Source organism: Humulus lupulus, chromosome 2 (assembly GCF_963169125.1).
Source record: "Humulus lupulus chromosome 2, drHumLupu1.1, whole genome shotgun sequence".
NCBI classification, from domain to species: domain Eukaryota; kingdom Viridiplantae; phylum Streptophyta; class Magnoliopsida; order Rosales; family Cannabaceae; genus Humulus; species Humulus lupulus.
This window is the reverse complement of record NC_084794.1, coordinates 142,759,992-142,776,459: the sequence shown is the minus strand read 5'-3', so window position 1 is coordinate 142,776,459 and position 16,468 is coordinate 142,759,992. Positions and strand designations below refer to the sequence as shown.

General features: G+C 38.5%; 1 non-coding gene across 1 annotated transcript; it reads right to left on the bottom strand.

Annotated features, from left to right (window-relative positions):
- Positions 1-620: 620 nt before the first annotated feature.
- On the bottom strand, positions 621-727 carry LOC133820505 (small nucleolar RNA R71). Its single transcript, XR_009886913.1, has one exon. It is a non-coding gene; the product is annotated as a small nucleolar RNA R71 (small nucleolar RNA).
- Between the last annotated feature and the right edge of the window lie 15,741 nt (positions 728-16,468).

Below are 16,468 nucleotides of genomic sequence, written 5' to 3'. Positions count from 1 at the left end.
AGAATTATTGTTGTGAAATCTCTAAAAATTCTAAGTATGCTCTGTGGTTGCAGTTTTAACTGATCTTCCACATCAGAAAATTGCTTGTTTGAGATTATCCTTGTTGCCTTGTTTGTGAAAATTGTATGCATCATTGGGAACGTAACTCTAAAAAAGGATTAGTAAAAAGACGTTTATCTTTGTTTGAAATTGAAAGTGTCAGTAAAAATTTGAGCATCATGGAACCTATTGCTAATCCTGTTGATGAAAATGTTATGCCTGAAAAAACTTTGCTTGAATATTTTGCACCTATTTCATCTAATGCTCCTTCATGCATTGTTTTACCTACTACTTCTGCTACTCATTTTGAGCTTAAACCAGCAATCATTCAATTATTGCCATCTTTTTATGGGTTAGATAGAGAGGATCCTTACATGCATGTCAAAGATTTCTTAGAAATTTGCTCAACATTTAAATTTCAAAAATTTTCTGATGAGTCGGTCAAACTAAGATTGTTTCCTTTTTCATTAAAAGACAAATCAAAAGCTTGGTTAAATTCCCTTCCCACGGGGTCTATAACTACATGGGATCAACTTTATAATAAATTCTTACTGAAACTTTTTCCTATGTCTAAAACTGATAGTCTAAGGAGAGAAATCTCCGAGTTTTTTCAAAAAGATAATGAAGAGTTTTATGAATGTTGGGAAAGATTTAAAGATTTATTATTAAAATGTCCTCATCATGGTTTTGAAAAATGGAGACTTGTAAAATATTTTTATGATGGTTTGACTCCCTCTAATCGTCAAATGATTCAATCTATGCATACTGGAAAATTTTTAAAATTTCAAGGACAAGAGGCGTGGGACGCCCTTGAAGATTTATCTGTCAATTCACAACAATGGAATTATTTTGATCCTAGGTCTAGGTCAACTAATTCACCAAAAAGAGGAGGAAGGTATGAAGTAAAAGAATAAGTAGACTTAAGAACATCTTTAGATAAATTAGCGAGAAAAGTAGAAGCTTTAGCCATAAGCCAAACTATAAACTCTCCAATACAACCAAGAAAAGATGTCTATTCTATATGTTCTAGTCCGTGCCATAATGCCCAATCCTGTCCTTCCTACCAAGAAGCCTTTTCTGAGGAGGCCAATGCTCTTCATTCTTATGGGAAACCAAATGATAGCCCATTTTCGTCCACCTACAATCCAAATTGGAGAAACCATCCGAACTTTTCATGGAGACAAAACCAACCCCAAATGAATCAATGGCACCAATACAACACACAAAACCAAGCTCATGCCCCACAAAATCAACCATATCCGCAACAAAGAAAACCTTCCTTAGAAGATACTTTACAACAATTTATGCAATCCACCCAACAAATCCTACAAAATCAATCTCAATCTATTACCAAACTCGAGACACAAGTAGGACAACTCGCCACTGCTTTAGCTGATAGAGAAAAAGGAACATTCCCTAGTCAACCTATCCCTAATCCAAAAGGTCAATATGAGATAGGAAAGTCTAGTCATAATGGAGAAGTCAAATCAATTTCAACTCTTAGGTCCGGAAAGAACATTTTCAAACCCGATTACATACCCGAGGTTGAAAACGAAAAAGAAAAAGAAAAGAGTCAGCCTTCTAGTTCTAATCTCAATGACTCATCAAACAAAGAAATTCCAATCCATCCTTTCATTCCAAAAGCCCCATTCCCACAAAGATTACTTCCAATTAAAAAAGGCGGCCAATATAATGACATCTTAGAAGTTTTTAAACAAGTTAGTATCAACATCCCTTTCTTAGATGCCATTAAACAAATTCCTGCCTTCTCCAAATTTTTAAAGGATCTTTGTACTGTTAAGAGAAACACTAATGTTCCTAAAAAGGCATTTTTAACTGAACAAGCTAGTTCCATTATTCAATATAAGAGTCTTGTTAAATATAAAGATCCTTGGTGTCCCACAATTTCATGCATTATTGGTGATCATTTTATTAACAAAGCTTTACTTGATTTGGGTGCTAGTGTGAATTTATTGCCTTATTCTGTTTATAAGCAACTTGGTCTTGATGAGCTAACACCTACCTCTATAACTCTTCAATTAGCCGATTGTTCTGTGAAAATTCCTAGAGGCATTATAGAGGATGTTTTGATAAAAGTTGATAAATTTTATTTTCCTGTTGACTTCATTGTTCTTGATACTCAACCTGTGGAAAATATGCATGCTCAAATTCCTATCATTTTAGGTAGACCATTCTTAGCTACATCTAATGCAATCATAAATTGTCGTAATGGTGTTTTGAAATTATCTTTTGGAAATATGACTGTTGAATTGAATGTATTTAATGTGGTTAAATCCGTTGAGTGTGAAGAAGTACATGAAGTTAACATGATAGATAGCATATGTGAAGATGATGGAAATGACTTACTGGACTTTTGTGAAAAATACTTTGGTATGAACTTGCATGTTGATGACTCTAATGATGATGTGAATTCTTTGGTAGAGTCTATACCCTTAAATGAAACCAAAGTTGAACCTTTTTCACCCTTAGATCATGTTCAATCAATTTCTGAGTCTCCAAAGTTAGACCTTAAACCTTTACCAGAAAATTTAAAATATGCTTTTCTAGGAGAATCTGAAATCTTACCTGTTATCATAGCATTTGCTTTAGATAAAGAACAAGAAGATAAATTGTTAGATGTCCTTAGAAAACATAAAGAAGCCATAGGTTGGACCATTGGAGACATTAAAGGAATTAGCCCATCCATATGTATGCATAGAATCCATCTAGAAGAGAATGCTAAAACCTCTCGGGAATGTCAAAGAAGGCTAAATCTAAATATGAAAGAAGTAGTTAGAGAAGAGATCATAAAATTGTTAGACGTAGGTATCATTTATCCTATTTCTGATAGTCAATGGGTTAGTCCAGTTCAAGTTGTGCCTAAGAAGTCTGGGATCACGGTTGTTGAAAATGAGAAAAATGAATTAATCCCTACTAGAGTACAAACGGGGTGGAGAGTGTGCATAGATTATAGAAAGTTGAATAATGTTACTAGAAAAGATCATTTTCCATTGCCTTTTATTGATCAAATGCTTGAACGATTAGCTGGCCATGCATATTATTGCTTTCTTGATGGGTATTCGGGGTATAACCAAATCCCCATCGCCCCAGAAGATCAAGAAAAGACTACTTTTACATGCCCTTTTGGAACTTTTGCATATCGTCGCATGCCCTTTGGATTATGCAACGCACCTGCGACTTTTCAAAGGTGTATGATTTCTATCTTTTCTAACATGGTTGAAAGATTTCTTGAAGTATTTATGGATGATTTTTCTGTGTTTGGTTCCTCTTTTGATGAATGTTTGCACCATCTTTCACTTGTGTTAATTCGTTGCAAAGAGAAAAACCTTGTGCTTAATTGGGAAAAATGTCATTTTATGGTTAAAAAAGGAATTGTTTTAGGTCATGTAATATCATCTGATGGAATAGAAGTTGATAAAGCTAAAGTTGATCTTATTTCAAAACTTCCCCCACCTAAAACTGTGAAAGAAATTAGATCATTTTTAGGCCATGCCGATTTTTATAGAAGATTTATAAAAGACTTTAGCAAAATTTCTCGGCCTTTATGCCATTTACTTGGAAAAGAAAATGCTTTTGTCTTTGATAATAATTTCCATGTTGCCTTTGAAAAATTAAAAAATTTGTTGACTACTGCACCCATTATTCGTCCTCCTGATTGGAAAATACCTTTTGAAATAATGTGTGATGCTTCTGATTATGCTATAGGTGCTATCTTAGGACAAAGACTTGAAAAAATACCTCATGTAATTTACTATGCTAGCAAAACTTTAAATGATGCTCAATTAAATTACTCCACAACCGAAAAAGAATTGCTTGCTGTTGTTTTTGCATTAGAGAAATTTAGATCTTATCTGTTAGGATCTAAAATTATTGTCTACTCTGATCATGCTGCATTAAAATATCTCTTATCAAAAAAGGATGCTAAGTCTCGTTTGATCCGTTGGATCCTGCTTTTACAAGAATTCGACTTAGAAATACGTGATAAAAAAGGATCTGAAAATGTTGTTGCTGATCATTTATCTAGACTAGTTGTTGAAACTATACATGATTCCACTCCTATCACTGAAACTTTTCCTGATGAACAATTGATGTATATTTCTTCATTGCCTTGGTATGCTGATATTGTTAATTATTTGGTCACTAAAGAAATACCATCTCATTGGTCTAAGCATGATAAATCTAAATTTTATTCTGAGGTGAAAAACTTTATTTGGGATGATCCTTACTTGTTTAAATACTGCCCTGATCAAATAATTAGAAGATGCATTCCAAACTGTGATCAATCTAAAATCATATCTTTTTGTCATGATCATGCATGTGGAGGACATTTTAGTGGTAAGAAAATAGCTGCTAAAGTTTTACAATGTGGTTTTTATTGGCCTACTATCTTTCATGATACATATGTTTATTGTAAAGCTTGTGAATGTTGCCAAAAGTTAGGAAGTTTAACTAAAAGAAATATGATGCCTTTAAATCATATTCTTATTATTGACATATTTGATGTTTTGGGCATTGATTTTATGGGACCATTTCCTAACTCTTTTGGTAATCTTTATATTCTTGTTGGAGTTGATTATGTGTCTAAATGGGTTGAAGCTGTTGCATGCCACACTAATGACCACAAAGTTGTGCTTCGGTTTTTAAAAGAAAATATATTTTCCCGTTTTGGTTCACCGCGTGCTATCATTAGTGATAACGGTACACACTTTTGTAATAGGCCATTTGAACATTTGATGAAACAATATGGCATTACGCATAAAGTCTCAACACCGTATCACCCACAAACTAGTGGTCAAGTTGAAGTGTCTAATAGGGAAGTTAAGCACATTTTAGAAAAAACTGTGAATCCAACTAGGAAAGATTGGTCCTTAAGACTCACTGATGCATTATGGGCGTATCGTACCGCGTACAAAACGCCCATTGGCATGTCACCCTACAGACTTGTGTATGGGAAGGCGTGTCATTTACCTGTTGAGTTAGAACATAGAGCCTTTTGGGCAATTAAGCAGTTAAACTTTTCTTTAGACAAGGCAGGTGAGAAACGAAAGCTTCAACTAAATGAACTAGACGAAATTAGGAATGATGCATATGACTATTCAAAAAAGTATAAGGATCGCATGAAATTTTACCATGACAAAAATATTTTGAGAAAAGATTTTTCTCCAGGTCAGAAAGTCCTTTTATACAACTCTCGTTTGCATTTATTCCTGGGAAAGTTACGCTCTAGGCGGTCCGGTCCTTACATTGTTCGTATTGTTTTTCCACATGGAGCTATTGAAATTGAAAATCCTAAAAATGGTGATATATTTAAAGTTAATGGACAAAAATTAAAACCATTTTTAGAATTAAAAACTGATGAAGTGGATGAGATACTCCTTGAGGACCTTGTTTACCATGCTCTTTGATTCCTGTGTGATCTTGATAACTTGTGTTTTATTTGTATTGTTGTTTTATGTGTGATTTAATTTTTGTTAGTTGTATCTTGTTCTCTCTTCGCAATGCACAATATCGAGGTACGACCATTCTAAACTTTACACTCTTGTCAATTTTAATTTATATTTATATTTTGACACATTGAGGACAATGCTTAAATTAAGTTTGGGGGTATCGAGTTTTATTGTGTTTGTTCTGTGTTTTATTTATGTTTGTTTTGCATTGTTTTTAATGTTTTGTGTTTTATTTATGTTATTTATGTTCGTTTGGAAAAAAAAAATTATTTATATGTTGTTGTTTTGTTAATTTTTTTTTTATTTGTTCATTTTCATAAAAATTCAAAAAATATATATATATTTATTTAAAAAAAAAATTGGTGATATTTTTCATTTTCAATGATAAAAATTCTGATTGAGTTTGAAATTAATTCTCTTAAAAATATGAATAATTTTTAAGCTTTGTTTTTAATTATAGGGTCAATTTTGCTTGTAACAAAAATTACATTTTTCATAAGCACTCTTATTTCCTATAAGTTTAAGTGAAAATAATTTTAAAAAAAAACTTATTTTCTAAAAGCAAAATTGACAATTTAATTAATTACATAAGCTTAAATTTTATTCATAATAATTTCTGAGATTTATTATCATTGTGCAATTTTTGAGAAAATCATTTTTATATCACCAATAAAAAAAAATATATGTGTATTTTAATTTTTCTTTTGCTTGAGGACTAGCAAAACTTTAAGTTTGGGGGTGTGATAACTCTACAAATTAGAGTTATTTTACCATATTTTATATGCTAATTGTTGCTTAGTTCTTGAGTTTTTAATTAACTTATTAAGTTTTTAAGTAATTTTAAATTTATTAATCTTATTTTGATTTTATATAATTTTGTGTGTTTTTATAGTTATTTTGTTGTAAAATGTTGTAGTTAATTATTTGAATTAATATTGTTTAGTTTGAGGTATAAAGGGGAAAGGCACTCCTTTCGTCCAGAGGATAGCTATGGCAAAGACTCCTAGCAAGTTTGAAATGCCTACGCTTCCGAACTTTGATGGGTATGGTGACCCGGTATCTCACGTCAATAAGTTTGACATACAGATGGACATTCAGAAAGTGTCCAAAGATGCTCGGTGCAGGATCTTCCCTGCAACACTTTCTGATACCGCACAGGAGTGGTTTTTTAAGTTCCCTCCTGCAAGCATAGTTTCCTGGGAGATGTTCGTAAGGGAGTTTTACGGACAGTTCTACGCAGGTCGTGTGCATCCGACCGAGGCAAACCAGCTGGTTGAAATTCGCCAGCAGGATGGAGAATCGCTGAAGGACTACATCCAGCGCTTTATGCGAGCAGTAGCTGGAGCGAAAACAGTGGGGGACGAAGGCAAAATGATGGCCATAACCGTAGGGGTTAGGCGTCGCTCCCCCCTCTGGAAGAGCCTCGGCAAAGATGGGGTTAAAACTACCCAGGAATTCTTGGACCGGGCTGATCGTTACATCAAGCTCGAAGATGCCATTGCCGACGATGGAAAGCCTTCAGACAAGGATAAGAAAGCAGCCGAGCCCGCCAAAGCCGCCAATGGGTCCAAACCTAACGGCAAAGGCAACGGGAACGGTAACGGCAATGGCAAGAATGGTGGAAAACGGCCACACAATGAGCCTTCCACCTCCAACAATAAACGAGCCAATGGTAACCGTTATGAACCTCGGTTCACTAACTACACTGCCCTTGTTGAGTCTCGGGGAGAGGTTTATCAGGCCACGAGTTCCAGTGTGCCTTATAAGAAGCCTGCCCCCATTCGAAAGGATATTTCGAAAAGAGACACTACCAAGTTCTGTCGTTATCATAACGACTACGGACATGACACCAACGAATGCAACCAGCTGAAGGATGAAATCGAGTTCCTTATTAGACAAGGACACTTGAGAAGATACGTACGGGCCTCGGGAAATTCCCAACGAGAAGCTCCAGGTGGCAACGAGCAAGCGCCCACACACCAACGCTCGCCACCTTTGCAGCCTGCCCCCGTGACTGGCACACTGTTAACCATTTGTGGAGGCCCGCACCTTGCGGGAAATAGCGGAAAGGCCAGGGAACGATACGCTCAGACTCTGCACCACGACCAGGACATCGAGATGATGACTGTGGAGGACCGTGCGCCAAAAAAGGCTTAGTCAGAATAAGGCGAAATAATCTTCTCTGATAGCGATGCCCAACATGTCTGGTTCCCACATTCCGATCCGCTGGTCGTGGATATCCAAATGGCCAACATGATGGTGAAGAGAGTGCTAGTCGATACAGAAAGTTCGGTGAATATCCTATATAAGTCTTCGCTGGAACGCATGAAACTATCCATTAAGGACCTGGACCCCTGCAACCAAACAATATACGACTTCTCTGGTGAGGGACTCGCCCCCGCCGGATCAATCAGACTGCAAGTGACGACAGGTACAGCGCCTGCTACCAGGACATTACTCGCTACTTTTATAGTAGTTGATTGTCCTTTGGCGTACAATGCCGTCATTGGGAGGCCTATACTGGTTGATCTACGGGCCGTCACCTCCATGTGGCACTTGGCCATGAAATTCCCGACAGACGCAGGGGTAGGACGCGTGTTGGGAAACTAGAGGGAGGCCAGAGAGTGCTATAACGCCTCAGTTACAAAGGCGAAAAAGGGAACATCGAAGAGCACTACCTCAGATAGCTTGCAGATGGCAATTGATACACAAGCCTAATCCAGTGATGAGGTCACCAAATAGGGTGTTGCCCAAAGTGAGGATAGAGATCTAGATCCTCACTTTGGGGATTTTGAAGAGAACGTTGGACCCGTTGAGGACCTGGAAGAGGTCCAACTCGACGAAAAAGACCCGACTAGAGTCGTGAAGGTCGGGAAAAACCTAGAACCAACCACGAAGCATACACTGGTGGAATTTTTGCAGAGGAACCAGGAAGTCTTTGCCTGGTCGCACAAAGACATGGCTGGGATAGACCCTGCAGTTATCAGCCATGTCCTGAATATAGACAAGACTTTTCCACCCGTACAGCAAAAAAGAAGGCAGCTCGATAAAGATCGGTCGAGAGCCTTAAAAGAAGAAGTCGAAAGATTAAAGGAGAATGGGTTCATCAGGGTAGCGTATTATCCATCGTGGGTCTCCAATCTAGTGCTGGTTCCCAAGCCTAACGGTAAATGGCGAACCTGTGTGGATATTACAGACCTCAATAAAGCCTGCCCAAAAGTCTGCTTCCCACTCCCAAGAATCGACCAGTTGGTCGATGCTACTGCAGGACACGAGATCCTCTTGTTCATGGATACATATTCGAGCTACAATCAGATTAGCATGCATCCCCCTAACGAGGATCACACCAGCTTTCGGACCGATACGGGCTTATACTATTATAAAGTAATGCCCTTCGGACTGAAAAACGCAGGTGCGACTTACCAGCGGCTAGTCAACCACATGTTTAAAGAGCTGATCAGAGTAAACATGGAGGTATACGTGGACGACATGCTGGTAAAGTCTAAGAAGGCAGAAGGACGTGTGAAGGATTTACAAGAATATTTTGAAGTATTGAACAAGTACCAGATGAAACTAAATCCTCTCAAATGTTCCTTTGGAGTTGGATTAGGGAAGTTTTTGGGGTTCATTGTAAATTCAAGAGGAATCGAGGCCAACCCCGACAAGATAAAAGCCCTGATCGACATGAAATCACCAGAGAAGATTAAAGATGTACAAAGTTTAACCGGGAGAATCGCAGCCCTAAGTAGATTTATATCGAAGTCAACGGACAAGTGCGTCCCTTTTTTCAATCTACTTAGGGGCAATAAGAAGTTTGAATGGACAGGAGACTGCGAGCAAGCTTTTCAGGCCTTGAAGGCACATATGGCACAACCTCCCGTTTTATCCAAGACAATCGAAGGAGAAACTTTGTTCATTTACCTAGCGATCACGGAAGTTGCTGCGAGTGCGGTACTAATATGAGAGGAAGAAGGCGTACAAAAAAGCGGTCTACTATGTTAGCAAGAGGCTGATCGAGGCAGAACTGAGATATCCACCCATTGAAAGGTTAGCATATTGCTTAATCCTGGCCTCAAGGAAACTATGTCCTTACTTTCAAGCCCATCCTATCATAGTGTTAACCGACCAGCCCCTTCGGCAAGTCCTCCAAAAACCAGAGGCGGCTGGGCGCTTATTAAAATGGGCAGTCGAACTAGGGCAGTTCGATATCACATATTCACCGCGAGCAGCAGTAAAAGGACAAGTCTTGGCTGATCTTATTGCAGAGTTCACCGAACTCCCAGACAGTGAACAGTGCGAACAGCCTAGTGCGCCTGAGCCTCAAGAGAAAGCTCCATTGTGGAAGTTATTCACGGATGGGTCGTCCAACAAATCCCACGCAGGAGCGGGAGTGATATTGATAACGCCGAAAGGGCGTCGATTTCACTGCGCCATTAGGTTCGACTTCACCGCGTCAAATAATGAAGCCGAATACGAATCACTCCTCGCTGGATTGAGAATGGCCAAAGACATGGGCATAAAGACGCTTGATATTTACAGCGATTCACAGCTGGTAGTGAACCAAGTTCTAGGGGAATATCAAGCGCGAGGCCTAAAAATGATGGCCTACTTGAATTAAACAAAAGACCTGCTAGCCCAGTTCACGAAGTATACCCTCCAGCAAATACCGCGGGATCAGAATTCAAACGCAGACGCCTTAGCCAAACTCGCGAGCACGAAAGATGCTGACACTTTAAACATTGTGCCAGTAGAAAGATTGAGTGAGCCAAGCATACGAGCAATTGAAGCCAGTATGGAAATTCGAATGGAGGATACATGGATGGCGCCTTACTTGGAGTATCTGACAAAAGGTATACTACCAACAGATAGAAACAAGGCCAGAACTCTGCAAAGGCAAGCCGCTAGATACATACTGGTCGATGGTGTTATGTACCGAAGAGGATATTCCATGCCACTACTCAGGTTCATTACACCAGAAAAAGCTAAGGAACTAATGAAAGAGGTGCATGAAGGCTTCTGTGGAGATCACGCTGGGGGCAGAGTTTGGCAAAAAAGATTCTAAGGCAAGGCTACTTTTGGCCAACTATGAACGAGGATTCGATGGAGTTTGTACGAAGATGCAATAAATGTCAAAGGTTCTCCAAAATTCCACGAGCACCTCCAAACGAGTTGAAACAGATGCAGAGTCCATGGCTTTTCACAGTATGGGGCATAGATCTGATTGGCTCACTGCCAACAGGAAAGGGTGGAGTTATGCAATTATAGCAGTCGACTACTTCACCAAATGGGCCGAAGCTGAACCGCTCGCTACCATAATGACCAAAAAAGCTCTTGACTTCGTCATCAAGAACATTATTTGCCGATATGGTTTTCCCCGAAAGATAGTTTCAGACAACGGAACCCAATTTGACAGCGACTTATTTACCGACTTCTGCGAAAGGCATGGAGTTATTAAAAGCTTTTCTTCAGTTGCGCATCCCCAAGCAAACCGGCAGGTCGAGGCTGTGAATAAAACCCTTAAGGACACCCTAAAGAAGAGGCTTGAAGACGCCAAAGGAGCATGGCCAGAACAGCTGCCTGAAGTCCTATGGTCGTATAGAACGTCTCACCGAACAGCGACAGGTCATACCCCATTTTCCTTAGCTTACGAATATGAGGCTATGTTACCTGTCGAGTTAGATCCCCCATCACATCGACGCATAACATACGAACAGGACCAAAATAGCCAACTGATGATGGAGTCCCTAGACTCAATTGATGAAATACGAGAAAGAGCCCAACTCCGAGTAGCTGCATATCAGCAAAAGGTCGCCCGGTACTTTAATTCAAAAGTAAAAGAAAGAAAATTCAACGTCGGAGAGCTAGTGCTACAACGAGTTTTCTTGAATACCCGCATCAGAATCGGCTCCACATTCCTTAGCCACTCTTCTGCCTCAAAGGGGTCTGTAGTCCCTTCAAAGTTTGGAGCGTGCTGCTTGCGGAACCTCTCCTACACTGGCTCCATATTTGGTACTGGATATGGCGCGTAATTTGCCACTGGACATCCCCCATATGGACCAACTTGTTGGGGTGCTGAGGCCATTTGTTGTGGCTGCGGCTGCGGTAGAGGCTGAGGCTGAGTTTGAACCTGTTGGCGTTGTTGCTGCAAAAGTTCCTCGACTTGTTGTCGTAGTCTGGCGATCTCCGCAGTGTTGTCAGCTGGCGGTGCTGGCGCGTTGCGTCTAGTAGTAGCACGTACTCCCCTTCTGCGAACTGGAGGGGCGTCATTGTTCGCTGGAACAGCGTTGGAGGTGTTTCCGTTGGTGCGTGCAGATCTTCGGAGCGACATCTTCAACAAAGTTCTAACAGTCGAGAACATGTTAGAACTTATCCTAATAGGCTCTAAGGCAAAAACTTATTCTAAGACAAACATATCTCGGACCTATTTATTATGACTTCTTATGAAAAATTATACAAGTCTCCTTTATTATTAAAGTGGGTTTCTATACTTAGAAAAACAAGTCATCTTTATTTTCTAAGTCTGTTTCTAATCATCCTATATGACTTAATTCTTAGGCTCGAAACTCATCTTTGTTCCAAAGTTAACCATATTGAGGGAGGGCTGGGATCAGTAAAATCGTTCCCACTACTAAGGCCCCCTAACTCTCAATAAGGAAACTTGGTTCATTGATTTGTATCCACCCTCACCGAACTTAGTCATTATTCATTTTATTTAATATTTATTATGATTGCAAAAATAAAATTAAACTCATACATGAAAATAAAATAACATGAAATTCATTTGGAAAAAAATAGTTTTTCACTTATTACAACCATAAAACAAAGAAATAAATAAAACAAACAATGAAAAACTAACTATTCTAAAAATCAGGATCTTCTACATCCGATCCTTCATCTAGCATATCGTCATCTATCTCTTCATAATCCTCATTTTCTTGAGCCTCAAAATTTCCTCGGGGAAGATTCAAGAAGATCCTATGTTGTTGCTCATTACTGAATTGAAACTCTAAATTATAGGTGAACTTAAGTATGAGAGAATAATATCTTAGGGCTACTTGTAAGTCATCATCATTATTTATAGTCTTCCATATTTCTTCTAAAGTTGAAATTACTGAAGGAAAATCTTTTAAAAGCCTAATTACTAGGACATATTGTTCTACAGCTCTCATCATGATTTTCTTAGTAATCTGAAGATGGTCTATCTCCTTGTGGAACAAAATCAATCTCCGAGTGATTCTCTCTAGTGCTCCTACGGTGTTTCTTGGTTCCCTTATTCTTTTTTTAAAGCCTTAATGGCTAGGATATCCTCATTGCTTAATGCTCCGTTCATACTTAACTGAAAACATAAACACTAAAATTGTTAGCTATACACATAGGCAAAATAACTATAACTTAAATACTTACTTGGCGGTCGGCTTCAGAGCTTTTGAGTGTGTGTATCGAGGAGAACTTCATGCGAAGGAACCGTTGCTCTGATACCAACTGTAATGACCTAACTACTCTAGACTTTAGACCATTAACAAAAACTATACATAGACACTAATCCTTAATAATACTTACGAGTGAAAAGATCATAACTTTATTAAAACTTGTAAAAACAAATGTTGAACTTACATAAACTCAAAGCAGGATATGGGATCCCATTATTTTAAAAAGTAAAAACATAACTTAATTGTAATAAAAAGAGGTTACATAAATAGGTGCGGAAAAATACACATAAATCATAAAGAAAGACTACATCCTCGAAATCGAAACTCTCGACTCCTTGAATCCATTCCGCCTTAATACACATTCCCCAAGCATCCACGAACCTTACCCGCCACTATAGCTATTTTCCTGCACATATAAACATAAAAGGAATGAGCCTAATGCCCAGCTAGGAAAATCTAACATATAGCCATATACATAAAAATTCATAATGCAACATAAAACATACTATAACACTTATGTCACATACATACTATAATGGCCATTATTACTTGGGGTCCCATAAACTAAACAAGTCATATGCCCAATAGATTAGTGGGGTCTTGCTAGCTAAGCAAGTCATATGCCCATAATCTATTTGGGGCTTATTAGTCATATAGGTCATATGCCCAAGTCTACAATCATACTTAACATAACATATTGCATAACATAAAATCATAAGATAACATATAAAAGCATATAACACATAAATCCTATCCTATTTTCCTTACCAAAAATACCGGGATATGAGGATAGAGTTGGGACTTTGGAACACTCCTAAAAACCATTTATAACAGGGTGAGTAAATTGAAGAAAAGGGATGAAAAGAATGGAAGGACTATACCATTGAGAATATACTTACCAAAAACTTATGTGCAAGTTCTTAGATTTCCTAACCAAAATAAAGAATAAGGTTAGAAGGCTTGAGTAGAAGACTATGAGAAATTAAATAAAATAATACCAATGAACTAGAGTGTGGAAATACCTTGAAGACTTGTAAGACCAATCTAAACCTTGAACCAAAATGCTATAAAACCTTACTTCCCAAGTGTTTGATAAGCTTATGATGATCAAGCTTATGATTCCCAACCCAAGTGTTTACACTCTCACACTCACCTAGCAACTTGCAGGCTCTGAACTTAGAGTAATAGATGAATAATGGCTGGGTACTAGGTCCTATTTATAGAGTCTAGGAATGAAAAGATCCCATTTAACTTGAATAAAAATAATGGCTTTTTAAGTGAAAATAATTTGAATTATTGTTCAGCAGAGGTTGAAGACTCGTTCAGAAAGATGTTGGACTTATCAAGAGGTTGAAGGTTTGAATGGAGAACGATTTCAAAAAAAATTCAAATTATGCTGAGAGGGGCGATATATCGCCTGGCCCAGTATGCCCGAGGCAATCGTGCATCGTTTCGGGTTTTTCGTATCTTCGTGCTGCGATATATCGCCCCCTATAGCTGCGATATATCGGCATACGCTGATTATTTAAACTCGAAATTACAGATTTTTAGCTTAATTTGAATTGAGTAAACAACCTTGACTAAGCCCTTTAACGTTTTCAAAGCTGCTGACTGACCTTAGAGTATTCAAATTTTACCCTTAATAAATTTAATCCTCAAAATACTTAATCATTAATAAACCCATACATAACATGTGCTATTATCTTATTGGTTCTTATCTAAACCTTATAGTATAATAAATATTATCCTCAATATCAGTCATATTAATCAAACCTTAGGTTAAAATTAATATTCCTAAACCATAGGTTAAACTTAGAAAATCTACAAGTACTACTATGAGTGTCCAAATAAATCCCGGTCTGAACCAAAAATCCACAGTTATAAAGATAATAGTATTATTACTATTATACTACTATCTAACTAGCTAAGTAAAGTTCTTGGACTCTACATATCCCCGTCAGATTGTACTTATTTAAATAGTTGGAGACCATGCGAATCGTCAACGTGCTCGAAGATACCACGTGCCACTCAACAGCCGGCTGGTTGGCATGACGAGGACGGGCACGTGCCTGAACTTCGGTCTCAGGAGGGAATTCTCCTCGACCACTGGTCGAGGAGGCATTAGTAGGAGGCTGACTTGGAGAAGGGTTGCGTCTTTTTCTGGCCTTGGTTTTTGTTCTAGCCATTTTCTGGGTAGGAGCTGGTGGAGGATTTGGGTTAGAACGTGAAAATGGAATTTCTGGAATCAACGTGGATGGATTCTCTTCACCTTCGAGTAGTTGGGCTAAGAGTTCGTCTTCGATAAGTATTTCTCCCCCCCAAGGGTCTTGCATATGAACTGCAAACAGACAATGGAGGAGATAAGACACAATCCGCGAAGTAGTGTGGGGAAGCTGGGATAACGTTGCTCGTGCCTAAATAGCCAGCAGAATCCTAATCCTACGCTAACTTCAACGTGGGTAAATAAAAAAAAGGAAAGAAGAACGTTTTCTGAAAAGAACTTTTTTCAACTCCTAAAGGGCGGGAAAAAATTTTAGTTTTTTCGTCTAGCTTAAAGGTTGAATCTTTCGACAACCTAACGTCCCAAATCAAAAACTCTATCTATCAAAGTACTGATCTAACCCATAAAGACGCACTTCTGCAGAATATTAGGCAGTTTATACCAAAAACCCTAAAAACACTATTCAAGAACGCAGGCATATCAGAGCACAAAAATAGCATGCATGGCGTAATACAGAGCTTAAAGGATGGAATCCTTACCTGAGAGGAGGAAGAGATTCGGAAGAAAATGAAAACTTGAGGCGGAAGACCTGCGGCACGACGTCGGACTGGTTTTCGAAGCTCTGAACACTGGCGTGAGTTCTTGAAGATTTTAGCAAAGTTGATGGGTAAAAATTTCTTGAAACAGAAGAAAGGCCTACTTATAGAGATCGAAGGGACAACCAAAAGTCGGTAATCATCACTTCCCACTTTCGAAACGTGGGGAAATGGACAAGCCGTCAGATTGCCTTTTTGGAAGCCAAAAAGGCTTGATTAGACATAATTATGACACGGTTTTCGAAAATGCACGGGGACTCTGACAGACGTGGGAAGACGAACGGTTGTTCCCTTAAGTTTCTTTATTACTGGTCGCACTAAAGAAACTTGGGGGCAAATGTTATCCCAAAAATCAGAAGTGAATGACATGGCAGGAATTAATTGCACGCGGCTGACACCTAGCAAAACCTGTGTTCGACTATCAACCAGGAAGATATTCGGCATTATGCGATCGGTCTCTTCACACGACTAGTCTGGTCGTATGCACGTAACACGCGGAGGAAATCTTAGGCAGTTATGATGGAATCCGAAATTCTCTCCCATGATTTCCTGAGTATCCGATTATTTAGGAAATAATATCTGTAACAAATCAATGTAAATCTTCCCTGAGCTTATAAATAGAAGAAGAGGGCTCAGGGAAAAGGGGGTCTTTTCTTCTTTTCTTTTCTGACTTCTAAATCGCTTGAGATCAGAGTTATCATATCACTCATATTG